This window comes from Triticum aestivum, chromosome 7B, assembly GCF_018294505.1.
Source record: "Triticum aestivum cultivar Chinese Spring chromosome 7B, IWGSC CS RefSeq v2.1, whole genome shotgun sequence".
NCBI classification, from domain to species: Eukaryota; Viridiplantae; Streptophyta; class Magnoliopsida; order Poales; family Poaceae; genus Triticum; species Triticum aestivum.
In genome coordinates, this window is record NC_057813.1 from 227127273 (window position 1) to 227138369 (window position 11097).

Below are 11097 nucleotides of genomic sequence, written 5' to 3' on the forward strand. Positions count from 1 at the left end.
TTTTCTTTTTCTGCTTTCTGTTTTAGTTTAATTAAAATGCCAAAACATTTTACAAAAATTTGTGCACCCCACCATAATTAGGTTTGCTATTTTAGACAACCCCCGAACAATTTAGTTTTCGTTTCTGAAAACTTTTATTGTTTGTTTTCGTTTTAAATTTGAAATTCGAACTAGGTTCCGAACTAACGCGAGTTTATCCACAGTATCCGAGGTGACGTGGCAACATTAGTGGGGATTACTGTAGCAAGATTATCCGGGCGTTACATTCACAATCCTGAGGAAGAGCTTTCGGCTCATCCAATAACGGCGCCGAAATGTTCTCTCGCCATGAAGTGGAGCATCGGCGAAGTAGTCGGAGTAGAGCATGCAGTAGCCGTGCAGACGATGCCGATTCTTTGCTTTCACCCGCCCCGGCGCCGAGCCACCTCGACGCGGCTTTTCATTGCTCGCCAGCAGCTGGGCGAGGGCGGCGAGCACCATCAGATGCTCTTCTTCCTGGACGTCGGCCGCGGCTTCCTCCTCTAGCAGCGTGGTGAGCTCTTCCTCCTCATCCGAGTCCATCGCCGACACAGTCAAAACGCCGAACACCTTGCGCTCAGTGGGCGTGTACCCGCCGTTAAACCGCGCCTCCGCGGCCGGAAACGACGGCCGGAAACGCCCAGCTGTTGCGGGAGGGGCTGTCGCGGCGAAGCGCTGCTATTTTCCGGCTGGGAATGGCTATCTAGCGGAGTAGGCCGGCGGCCGTCGCCGGGATATAGCTAGTGGTGGCCGAGGGCGCGGGGGGTGCGAGGCGAGTCGGGGGGAAGAAAACCTTGACTTTTCCCCTGTCGGTGTGGGCCAGGCGTGCTTTTCCCTAGCGCCGGAGCCCCCAACAGCTTTCCAGCGCGCCGGGTTCGGCCTGTGACCGCCAGCGGAAAAAAGGTCCGAACCGGCGATTTTCGGCGTCCTGGGGACGCGACTGGGCCGTTTTTTCGGCGCCGGCGCCGAAAAAGTGGCCTGGGGGGCCTGTTGGGGGCGCGGCTGGAGATACCCTTAAGGCGAGCCGGCGCGGACGGTTGGGTGGAGAGATCCCGGGTTCATCCACACGGCGTTCATGAGGGGACTGTGGCCCAACAAGGAGTACGTACGCACATATATTGCCAAACCGATTTAACCCCTAAAAAAACCGATTTAAGGAATTAATTTGCCCTTGAAAAAGAATATGCAGCAGCGGTTCCTTCCCACCCATGTTGATATTGCCAGCGTTTGCTCAAGACTAGTTCGTTTGTGATCATTCAGGTACTTCTACAAGATTGGGCATGAGCTCTCTGACGGAACGGTGATGTGGGGCAAGCCCTACACTTTCCGGGCACCGCCAACCCCCGGACAGAACTCGCTGCAGCGCATCATCATCTTCGGCGACATGGGAAAGGTACAAGATAGCGTGTCTCTTGGTAGCCGAACAGCACGAAAAATATATGGGTGCTGTTGCCGCTCGGTAGAAGAAAGGAAGTGAGCTGGAAGAGGATATCACTCTTACGGACGCTACATTGGTCTGGCCTTTTCAGGCGGAGAGAGACGGGTCAAATGAGTTCGCCAACTACCAGCCGGGGTCGCTTAACACAACGGACAAGCTTGTAGAAGATTTGGACAACTACGACATCGTCTTCCACATCGGTGACATGCCCTACGCCAACGGGTACCTCTCCCAGTGGGACCAGTTCACCGCGCAGGTCGCCCCCATCAGCGCCAAGAAGCCCTACATGGTTGCAAGGTATGATTTGGGGGGTATAGATACATCATGCATGTCATGACCGTATGGAGCAGTGTCAAGTAAGAAACGTCAGGGAACTTAGTACAGAGTACTACTCCCTCCATCTCTAAATATAAGAACGTTTTCGACACTACACTAGTGTCAAAAACATTCTTATATTATGGAACGAAGGGAGTACTTATTATCCTTGTCTTGTGTGTGCAGTGGCAACCACGAGAGAGACTGGCCCAACACCGGCGGATTCTTCGATGTCAAGGACTCCGGTGGCGAGTGCGGCGTGCCGGCCGAGACCATGTACTACTACCCGGCCAAAAACAGGGCAAATTTTTGGTACGAACGTTTTTCAATCCCTATATAAGTCGAACCATTTTTCCTCCAAAGTTCATAGTCTACTACTATCGTGTTTCAAATGACTGACGAAATGACTGGACTGCCATCGATGAATTTCAAGGTACAAGGTGGACTATGGTATGTTCCGGTTCTGCGTGGCAGACTCAGAGCACGACTGGCGGGAGGGGACTCCGCAGTACAAGTTCATCGAGGAGTGCCTCTCCACGGTGGACCGGAAGCACCAGCCGTGGCTCATCTTCGCAGCGCATCGGGTATTGGGTTACTCCTCCAACTCGTGGTATGCCGACCAGGGCTCCTTCGAGGAGCCCGAGGGCCGGGAGAGACTGCAGAAGCTCTGGCAGCGGTACCGCGTCGACATTGCCTTCTTCGGCCACGTCCACAACTACGAGCATACCTGCCCGCTCTATCAGAGCCAGTGCGTCACCAACGAGCGGAGCAACTACTCGGGCACCATGAACGGGACCATCTTTGTCGTGGCAGGCGGCGGTGGAAGCCACCTCTCGGGCTACACTAGTGCGATCCCCAAGTGGAGTGTGTTCAGGGATAAAGACTACGGGTTCACCAAGCTCACTGCCTTCAACCACTCGTCGCTTTTGTTCGAGTACAAGAAGAGCAGCGACGGCAAGGTCTACGATTCCTTCACCATCCTTAGGGACTACTGCGGCGTGCTCAGCTGTGTGCATGACAGTTGCTTCCCCACCACACTTGCTACCTAACCATCGAGCCGTCATGGAGTTTTTCTGTGCAATAAAACTACTCAGCTGCGCAACTAATGTGTGCTAATGAAGTGTGGAAGGCTAGTTTTTTTTTGGAAAAAAGGGGTTGTCCTCTTGAGAGGGGAGTTTTAGACCATGATCCATCAGTACCTATGCTCGACACCGATGGATGCAACCCAAGGTTACATGCAGATCCGAGACATGTTTTCTCGATAAATGGTGTTTTTATTAACTCATAATGTTGCCTCAAAGGGATACAAGGTATACACCACCCACTAGATGTGTGCAATCTGACTGTCATCGATATATTGCAGAATTGAAAGGCTCCTGTCCACTAGATGTGGCACAAACCTGCAATCTGACGGTCCTATTTAGCATGCTCAAAGCTCAATCATAATGGTCAACGTATCTATGACAATATTAAATAACATTGGACATCAGATACCCTGACAGAGTCCTTTATCCTTCTTGAATTAATGGACGACATGATCATTGACTTGTATAGAGACACTACGGCTAGAGACGAAATTATCAACCAATGCATGCCATTTCTTGGAGAAACCCTTCATTCTTATGGTCCGCTAAAGAAATGATCATTTGACTTTGTCCTAAGTTTTTCAAAGTCAATTTTAAATATTACCCCATTCATGGTTTTCATGTGCATCTCGTGTACTGTCTCATAAAGGATAACTACTCCATCAAGGATTTCTTCCTTGCATGAAGGTTGTTTGAGAGGGTCGCACCACATGGTCAATTGTTACATTAATTGAGCCTATTAATGGTTGCTTTAGTTAAAATTTTGAAGCTAATATTATGGATGAAAATCAGCCTATACTGTTGGATCCGTTCGGCCTCCTTAACCTTTGTCAAGTTGGCCGACATGTAGAAACTTACACATCACCATGTGATCCAACTGGATGACCACTTAGAAGTTATGGTAGAGCTCTGCGAGGAAGCCATTTGGACCTGATGCCTCTCTCAAAGTGCTCTATCTTAAGATTTGAGCTCAAGAATGAATGAAATAGGAACACAAAGTACGAGAGTACAATAAATGTGATGGGGTGTCTACTCGATCTTGGAGGGGCCAGGTTCCTTATATAGTCTCGCAGATAAAACTAGTCATCTTTCCTCAAGATTCTCACTTAGCAGCACCGGGATCCTAACGAATCAGTCTGAGTTCTTTAGAAAACAGACAACTATGAGGAATTAGATGCACAACATAAAAACAAATCCGTTGAAACCACATACTGTGATGTCGATTTGAGAATCGAGCTCATATCGTGAGGAAACCAGGAACACCCAAAATTACTTCAGAGCCTCATCTTGGCAATGTCGATAGACGAAGCAAAAATGATCGGGCATGAGGTACTAGACTGGATGATAGAAACCAGGGTGTAGTCGAAGCAAGACGTGAGAGCAGTTTGGATTTTGGGGGTTTGATTGAGCATAAAAAACTTCAAGCCTAGAGATCTTACTTGCTACTCTTGGAGAGTTGGTGTCTCCTTGACACGTAGACAGCGTTTTAGAGCTTTCATCTTGTGGATCCACCACGAGCAAAGTTTTTAAAGGTCCAAGATCACCTCAAGATCTACCATGAGTGACTGGGGTGAGTTCTAAGTGAAGTTTAAGGAGATGAAGGTGGAGTTGAAGTGGCTTTAGAACATGCATGCTCAAGGCTCTCTAATGAAGACATAGAGTCGAGCCAATGACTTGAGCTTCAGGAAGCTAATCTGGTGTATTCGTTCCTTGCCATTTACCTTCTAGTTACTTACTTGTTCTTGCTTAGTGCTTGTTTCCTTATTAGTTGATATTTAATTGTTGCTTTGTTTCCTCACCTTTGCATGCAAACGAATTGGTTTGAACTTTGATAATCTCCTACCACCCCTCTAGTCGATACAACTCGGTCTTTCATATAACAAGCACCCCTTTGTGAACTTCCCATTTGAGAGGTACTCATGGAGTTTTCCTTTTATTTTGGGGCAATGCCATCATGGTGGTTTATATTTCATGTGAAAACAAGGAAACATTGTTTGATAATAAATTGACTAAAAAAATCAGGAGGTTCGAATTGCCAAACAATAGTTTGTGAAGCTTCCGACTTACTAGCCAGCACATCCACCGCCATTGCCTTGCCTGGCGCTATGTAAAAGCTTACAGAGTTGAAGTTGGCAAAATGTTGTCAAGCTCTCATCCTACGGTGTTACCATCAGGAATAGCTATCTATGGCAACAACTCTTACCCCTATTTTTTCCACTGGCACATCTCTCCATAGCTTGCGAAACAACCATATAAAACCTCACACCTCCACACTGACGAGTAGGATATGGCATCACCACCATGTTTGCCTTACGATCCCCATACATCTGTCCTAGGAAGAAAATCATAATAACCACCATCAACAAGGGGCATCTCTCGCTACCACCATGCCGCATCCCGCATCCGTACTTAAAATCTCCTGTACACCAAAAACAACAGTCATCCTCCCCTAATGCACAATGAAGGAAGAAAATTGTGACAATCTCGCGCTCCCAGTATCAGTAGTCATCGAGCACGTGCAAATGAATAAAGAGAAAACGCAGTGTTGCTCCCGCTCCCAAGGATGCCTAGGTGCGCTCACAATTGAAGATGATGGCACTATCTCCCTCAATAGTTCTCTCATCCCCTCCTTGCACTTCTACCCCATTGAAGTACATTTGTAGATCCGAGAGGATGAGCGCTAACCCCCGCCCCCACACAACACAACACAACCACCACCACCAAGATACATCACACGAGTGCTACGTCTTGAGCTTGCGTTGGTTTTCCTTGAAGAGGAAAGGGTGATGCAGCAATATTAGCGTAAGTATTTCCCTCAGTTTTTGAGAACCAAGGTATCAATCCAGTAGGAGGCTCCTCAAAAGTCCCACGCACCTACACAAACAAACAAAGAACTCGCAACCAACGCAATAAAGGGGTTGTCAATCCCTTCACAGCCACTTGCGAAAGTGAGATCTGATAGAGATAGTATGATAAGATAAATATATTTTTGGTATTTTATAATATAGATAGAAAAAGTAATGATGCAAATAAAAGTAGATTGAAAGCTTTATATGATAAGAGATAGACCCGGCGGCCATAGGTTTCACTAGTGGCTTCTCTCAAGATAGCACAAGTATTACGGTGGGTGAACAAATTACTGTCGAGCAATTGATAGAAAAGCGAATAATTATGAGATTATCTAGGCATGATCATGTATATAGGCATTACGTCCGTGACAAATAGACCTACTCCTGCCTGCATCTACTATTACTCCACACATCAACCGCTATCCAGCATGCATCTAGAGTATTAAGTTCATAAAGAACAGAGTAATGCATTAAGAAAGATGACATGATGTAGAGGGATAAACTCATGCAATATGATATAAACCCCTTATTTTTATCCTCGATGGCGACAACACAATATGTGCCTTGCTGCCCCTGCTGTCACTGGGAAAGGACACCGCAAGATTGAACCCAAAGCTAAACACTTCTCCCATTGCAAGAAAGATCAATCTAGTAGGCCAAACCAAACTGATAATTCAAAGAGACTTGCAAAGATAACTTAATCACACATAAAATAATTCAGAGGGGATTCAAATATTTCTCATAGATAAACTTGATCATAAACCCACAATTCATCGGATCTCGACAAACACACCGCAAAAAGAGTTACATCGAATAGATTTCCAAGAAGATCAAGGAGAACATGGTATTGAGATCCAAAAAGAGAGAAAAAGTCATCTAGCTAATAACTATGGACCCGAAGGTCTGTGGTAAACTACTCACAACTCATTGGAGGGGCTATGGTGTTGATGTAAAATCCCTCCATGGTCGATTCCCCCTCCGGCGGAGCACGGGCGAAGGCTCCAAGATGGGATCTCGCGGATACAGAAGGTTACGGTGGTGGAAATAGTTTTTCATGGTCGCCTTTGATGTTTTCGGGGTACGTGGGTATATATAGGAGGAAGAAGTAGGTCGGTGGACGCCCGAGGGGCCCACGAGATAGGGGGCGCGCCCAGTAGGGGTGGGCGCGCCCTCCACCCTCGTGGCAGCCTCGACTGCTTCTTGACTTGCACTCCAAGTCCTCTGGATCACGTTTGTTCCAAAAATCATGCTCCCGAAGGTTTCATTCCGTTTGGACTCTGTTTGATATTCCTTTTCTTCGAAACACTGAAATAGGCACAAAAAGCAGCAATACGGGCTGGGCCTCCGGTTAGTAGGTTAGTCCCAGAAATGATATAAATGTGTAAAGTAAAGCCCATAAACATCCAAAACGGGTAATATAATAGCATGGAACAATCAAAAATTATAGATACGTTGGATACGTATCAACAAGCTCTTTGTTGAGGGCAACAACACAACACATCACTTCCTGGTCCCTCCCCACCTCCCATCGACCCCAATCCCCCGCCATGAAGCCTACCTCAAGAGCATACACAACAAAACTGATCAGACATTGTTGCCGCTCCATCCCTTTCTTCCACCACCCCCAAGCCCGCATTTGAAAAACACAATGTTACAACTCATAGAGCTCGTCTTCAAGGAATGGAGGGATGGAATCTTATGGGAGCTGGAGGTCTTGATCAATTTGTGAGACATTAGCTAGAGTAGTGTTTGGGTGAAGTGTTTGTGGCCTGTGAGGATGTTTCGTATCCCCTGTAGGTTTCTTCTAATCTATTTCCGCCTTCCACAAAAATGGCATACTCTCAAAATAAAACCACACAATTCGTTAAAAACTATGGAGAGAAAACTGACAAGGTAAACAAGAGTGACTCGCCCTATAGTTATCTCCTCCTCGCGAATGCTCTCTCGACTTGTGTTGAGAGAGAGGGGGAGGGTGGAAATGGGGGGAAAGATAAAATGACCCACCGATCAATTCCCACATGATGGATGCAGTTTGAAGTTTTGAAACCCCATCCCTTGCAAATGCTTACACATGGAACCTACGAAAACTGCACTAAAAAGTGACATGAGTGACCAAATGCTTGGTTTTTTTACATTGATGCGCAAATCGACGACTTTGTTTCGGCCTCCCATGCTCGCCTACCACCCCACACTTTTCACTAGCCTTGATCGCACTTACGTACTCATCCCGTCTAACATCTGATTCATCACTCACCCAGATCCTGGTACATGACAAGTGAAGATTGCCATCGAACCACCAGCAGGGGTCTCTCATATCCAAGTGGTTGTTCAAGATAAGGGTATGTTTGGATGGCCACAAAAGTCCACCCTGCTAATTTGTTGGTGATTACAAAATGTTGGCCCTTGTTTTGATGAATGTCAACTTTTGGCATGCCAATGCAATATTGACAACTCTAGTTCATTTTTCTCGCAGATGTCAGCTAACTCATGATCAAACAAACCCCAATCCAAATATCCAGGACAAAGAGACCTTTATCGCAAAAGAGGGGGTGTAAGAGCATCTACAGCAAGTAGCTAATCCGAGCTCCTGTATGCCTGCGGATGCGCGCGGACAGTGCTGGTCAGGTCCCCATTTGGCCCTCTCCACAACCACACTCCCCAAATCTCAAAACCCAAATCCATGCAAATACATGCACAACGATCACATAATGCAAATTCATCATGCATTAAATGATACAAAGATAGTGTAGCCCGAATAAATTTATCATATGCCAAAAATAAAATTCAGTAGTTCATACATAGATAAGCATTACACGAATGAATCAACAACTTCACTCCTTGCGGTCATTGATCCTCTTTTTCATGTGGAGCAACCACTTCTTCGCTTTCTCATCCAAGAGGTTGATGTCCTGCAACATGATACTCAATTCCTACCTCTCTCTCGCAAGAGGCAACCTCTCTTTCTCGAAGACCACACATTGTCACTCTCTGCTCAAGCTCCCATTTGGCAACCTTTGAAGGAAATATGCCCTAGAGGCAATAATAAAGTTGTTATTTATATTTCCTTATTCATGATAAAGGTTTATTATTCATGCTAGAATTGTATTGATCGGAAACCTTAATACATGTGTGAATACATAAACAAACAACATGTCCCTAGTGAGCCTCTACTAGACTAGCTTGTTGATCAAAGATGGTTAAGGTTTCCTAACCATGGACATGAATTGTCATTTGATAACGGGGTCACATCATTAGGAGAATGATGTGATGGACAAGACCCATCCGTTATCTTAGCATAATGATTGTTCAGTTTTATTGCTATTGCTTTCTTCATGTCAAATACATATTCCTTCGACTATGAGATTATGCAACTCCCGGATACCGAAGGATTGACTTGTGTGCTATCAAATGTCACAACATAACTGGGTCATCGTAAAGATGCTATACAGGTATCTCCTAAGGTGTTTGTTGAGTTGGCATAGATCGAGATTAGGATTTGTCACTCCGAGTATCGGAGAGGTATCTCTGGGCCCTCTCGGTAATACACATCATAAGCTTGCAAGCAAACGACTAAGGAGTTAGTCACGAGGTGATGTATTACGAAACGAGTAAAGAGACTTGCCGGTGACGAGATTGAACTAGGTATGAAGATACTGACGATCGAATCTCAGGCAGGTAACATACTGATGGACAAATGGAATTACATATGTTGTCATAACGGTTCGACCGATAAAGATCTTCGTAGAATATGTAGGAGCCAATATGGGCATTCAGGTTCCGCTATTGGTTACTAATCAGAGAGGTGTCTCGGTCATGTCTACATAGTTCTCGAACCCGTACGGTCCGCACACTTAACGTTCGATGACAATATAGTATTATATGAATTATGTGATTTGGTGACTGAGGGAGTCCTGGACTAGGGGGTGTCCGGATAGCCGAACTATCATCATCGGCCGGACTCCAAGACTATGAAGATACAAGATTGAAGACTTCGTCCCGTGTCCGGATGGGACTTTCCTTGGCGTGGAAGGCAAGCTTGGCGATACGGATATGTAGATCTCCTACCATTGTAACCGACTCTGTGTAACCCTAGCCCTCTCCGGTGTCTATATAAACCGGAGGGTTTTAGTCCATAGGACGAACAACAATCATAGCATAGGCTAGGTTCTAGGGTTTAGCCTCCTTGATCTCGTGGTAGATCTACTCTTGTACTACCCATATCATCAATATTAATCAAGCAGGACGTAGGGTTTTACCTCCATCGAGAGGGCCCGAACCTGGGTAAAACATCGTGTCCCTTGTCTCCTGTTACCATCTGCCTAGACGCACAGTTCGGGACCCCCTACCCGAGATCCGCCAGTTTTGACACCGACATTGGTGCTTTCATTGAGAGTTCCTCTGTGTCGTCGCTCATAGGCCCGATGGCTCCTTCGATCATCAACAACAACGCGGTCCAGGGTGAGACTTTTCTCCACGGACAGATCTTTATGTTCGGCGGCTTCGCACTGCGGGCCAATTCGCTTGGCCATCTGGAGCAGATCGAAAGCTACGCCCCTGGCCATCAGGTCAGATTTGGAAGTTTAAACTATACGGCCGACATCCGCGGAAACTTGATCTTCGATGGATTCGAGCCACAGCCGAGCGCGCCGCACTGCCACGATGAGCATGATTTAGCTCTGCTGCCGGACAGTGCCCTGGAGGCCGCACAAGAGTCCGTTCTGACCCTTAACTCGGAGCCGACTGTGCCAATCGAGGATGGGTGGCTAGACACCACCTCGGGGGCTGCTACGGAGATGGAGCTGAATACCGACCCTCTCCCTTGTAAAGCTCGCGACTCCGAGGTGCTGGACTCCTCACCGGACTCCGAACCTCCCGCGCCTCTACCAATCGAATCCGATTGGGCGCCGATCATGGAGTTCACCGCTACGGACATCTTTCAGCACTCGCCTTTTGGCGACATCCTTAACTCACTAAAGTATCTCTCATTATCAGGAGAGCCCTGGCCGGACCACGGTCAGGATGGTTGGGACGCGGACGACGAAGAAATTCAAAGCCCACCCACCATCCACTTTGTAGCCACTGTCGACGACCTAACCGACATGCTAGACTTCGACTCCGAAGACATCGACAGTATGGACGACGATGTCGGAAACGATCAAGAACCAGCGCCTACGGGGCACTGGAAAGCCACCTCATCATACGACATATACATGGTGGACATCCCAAAGGATGGGAACGGCGATGGAACAACGGAGGAAGACCCCTCCAAGAAACAGCCTAAGCGCCAGCGTCAGCGGCGCCGCTCTAAATCCCACCACAGTAAGAATGGAAATTCCGGCACCGGAGACAACAACACCCCGGATAGTGCCGAAGACAACCCCCTCCAGCAAGA

At 47.0% G+C, this 11097-nt stretch overlaps 1 pseudogene; it reads left to right on the forward strand.

Moving 5' to 3' along the window:
* Positions 1-2894, forward strand: part of LOC123160673 (nucleotide pyrophosphatase/phosphodiesterase-like) — a 33797-nt pseudogene extending 30903 nt beyond the window's left edge.
* Positions 2895-11097: the final 8203 nt, after the last annotated feature.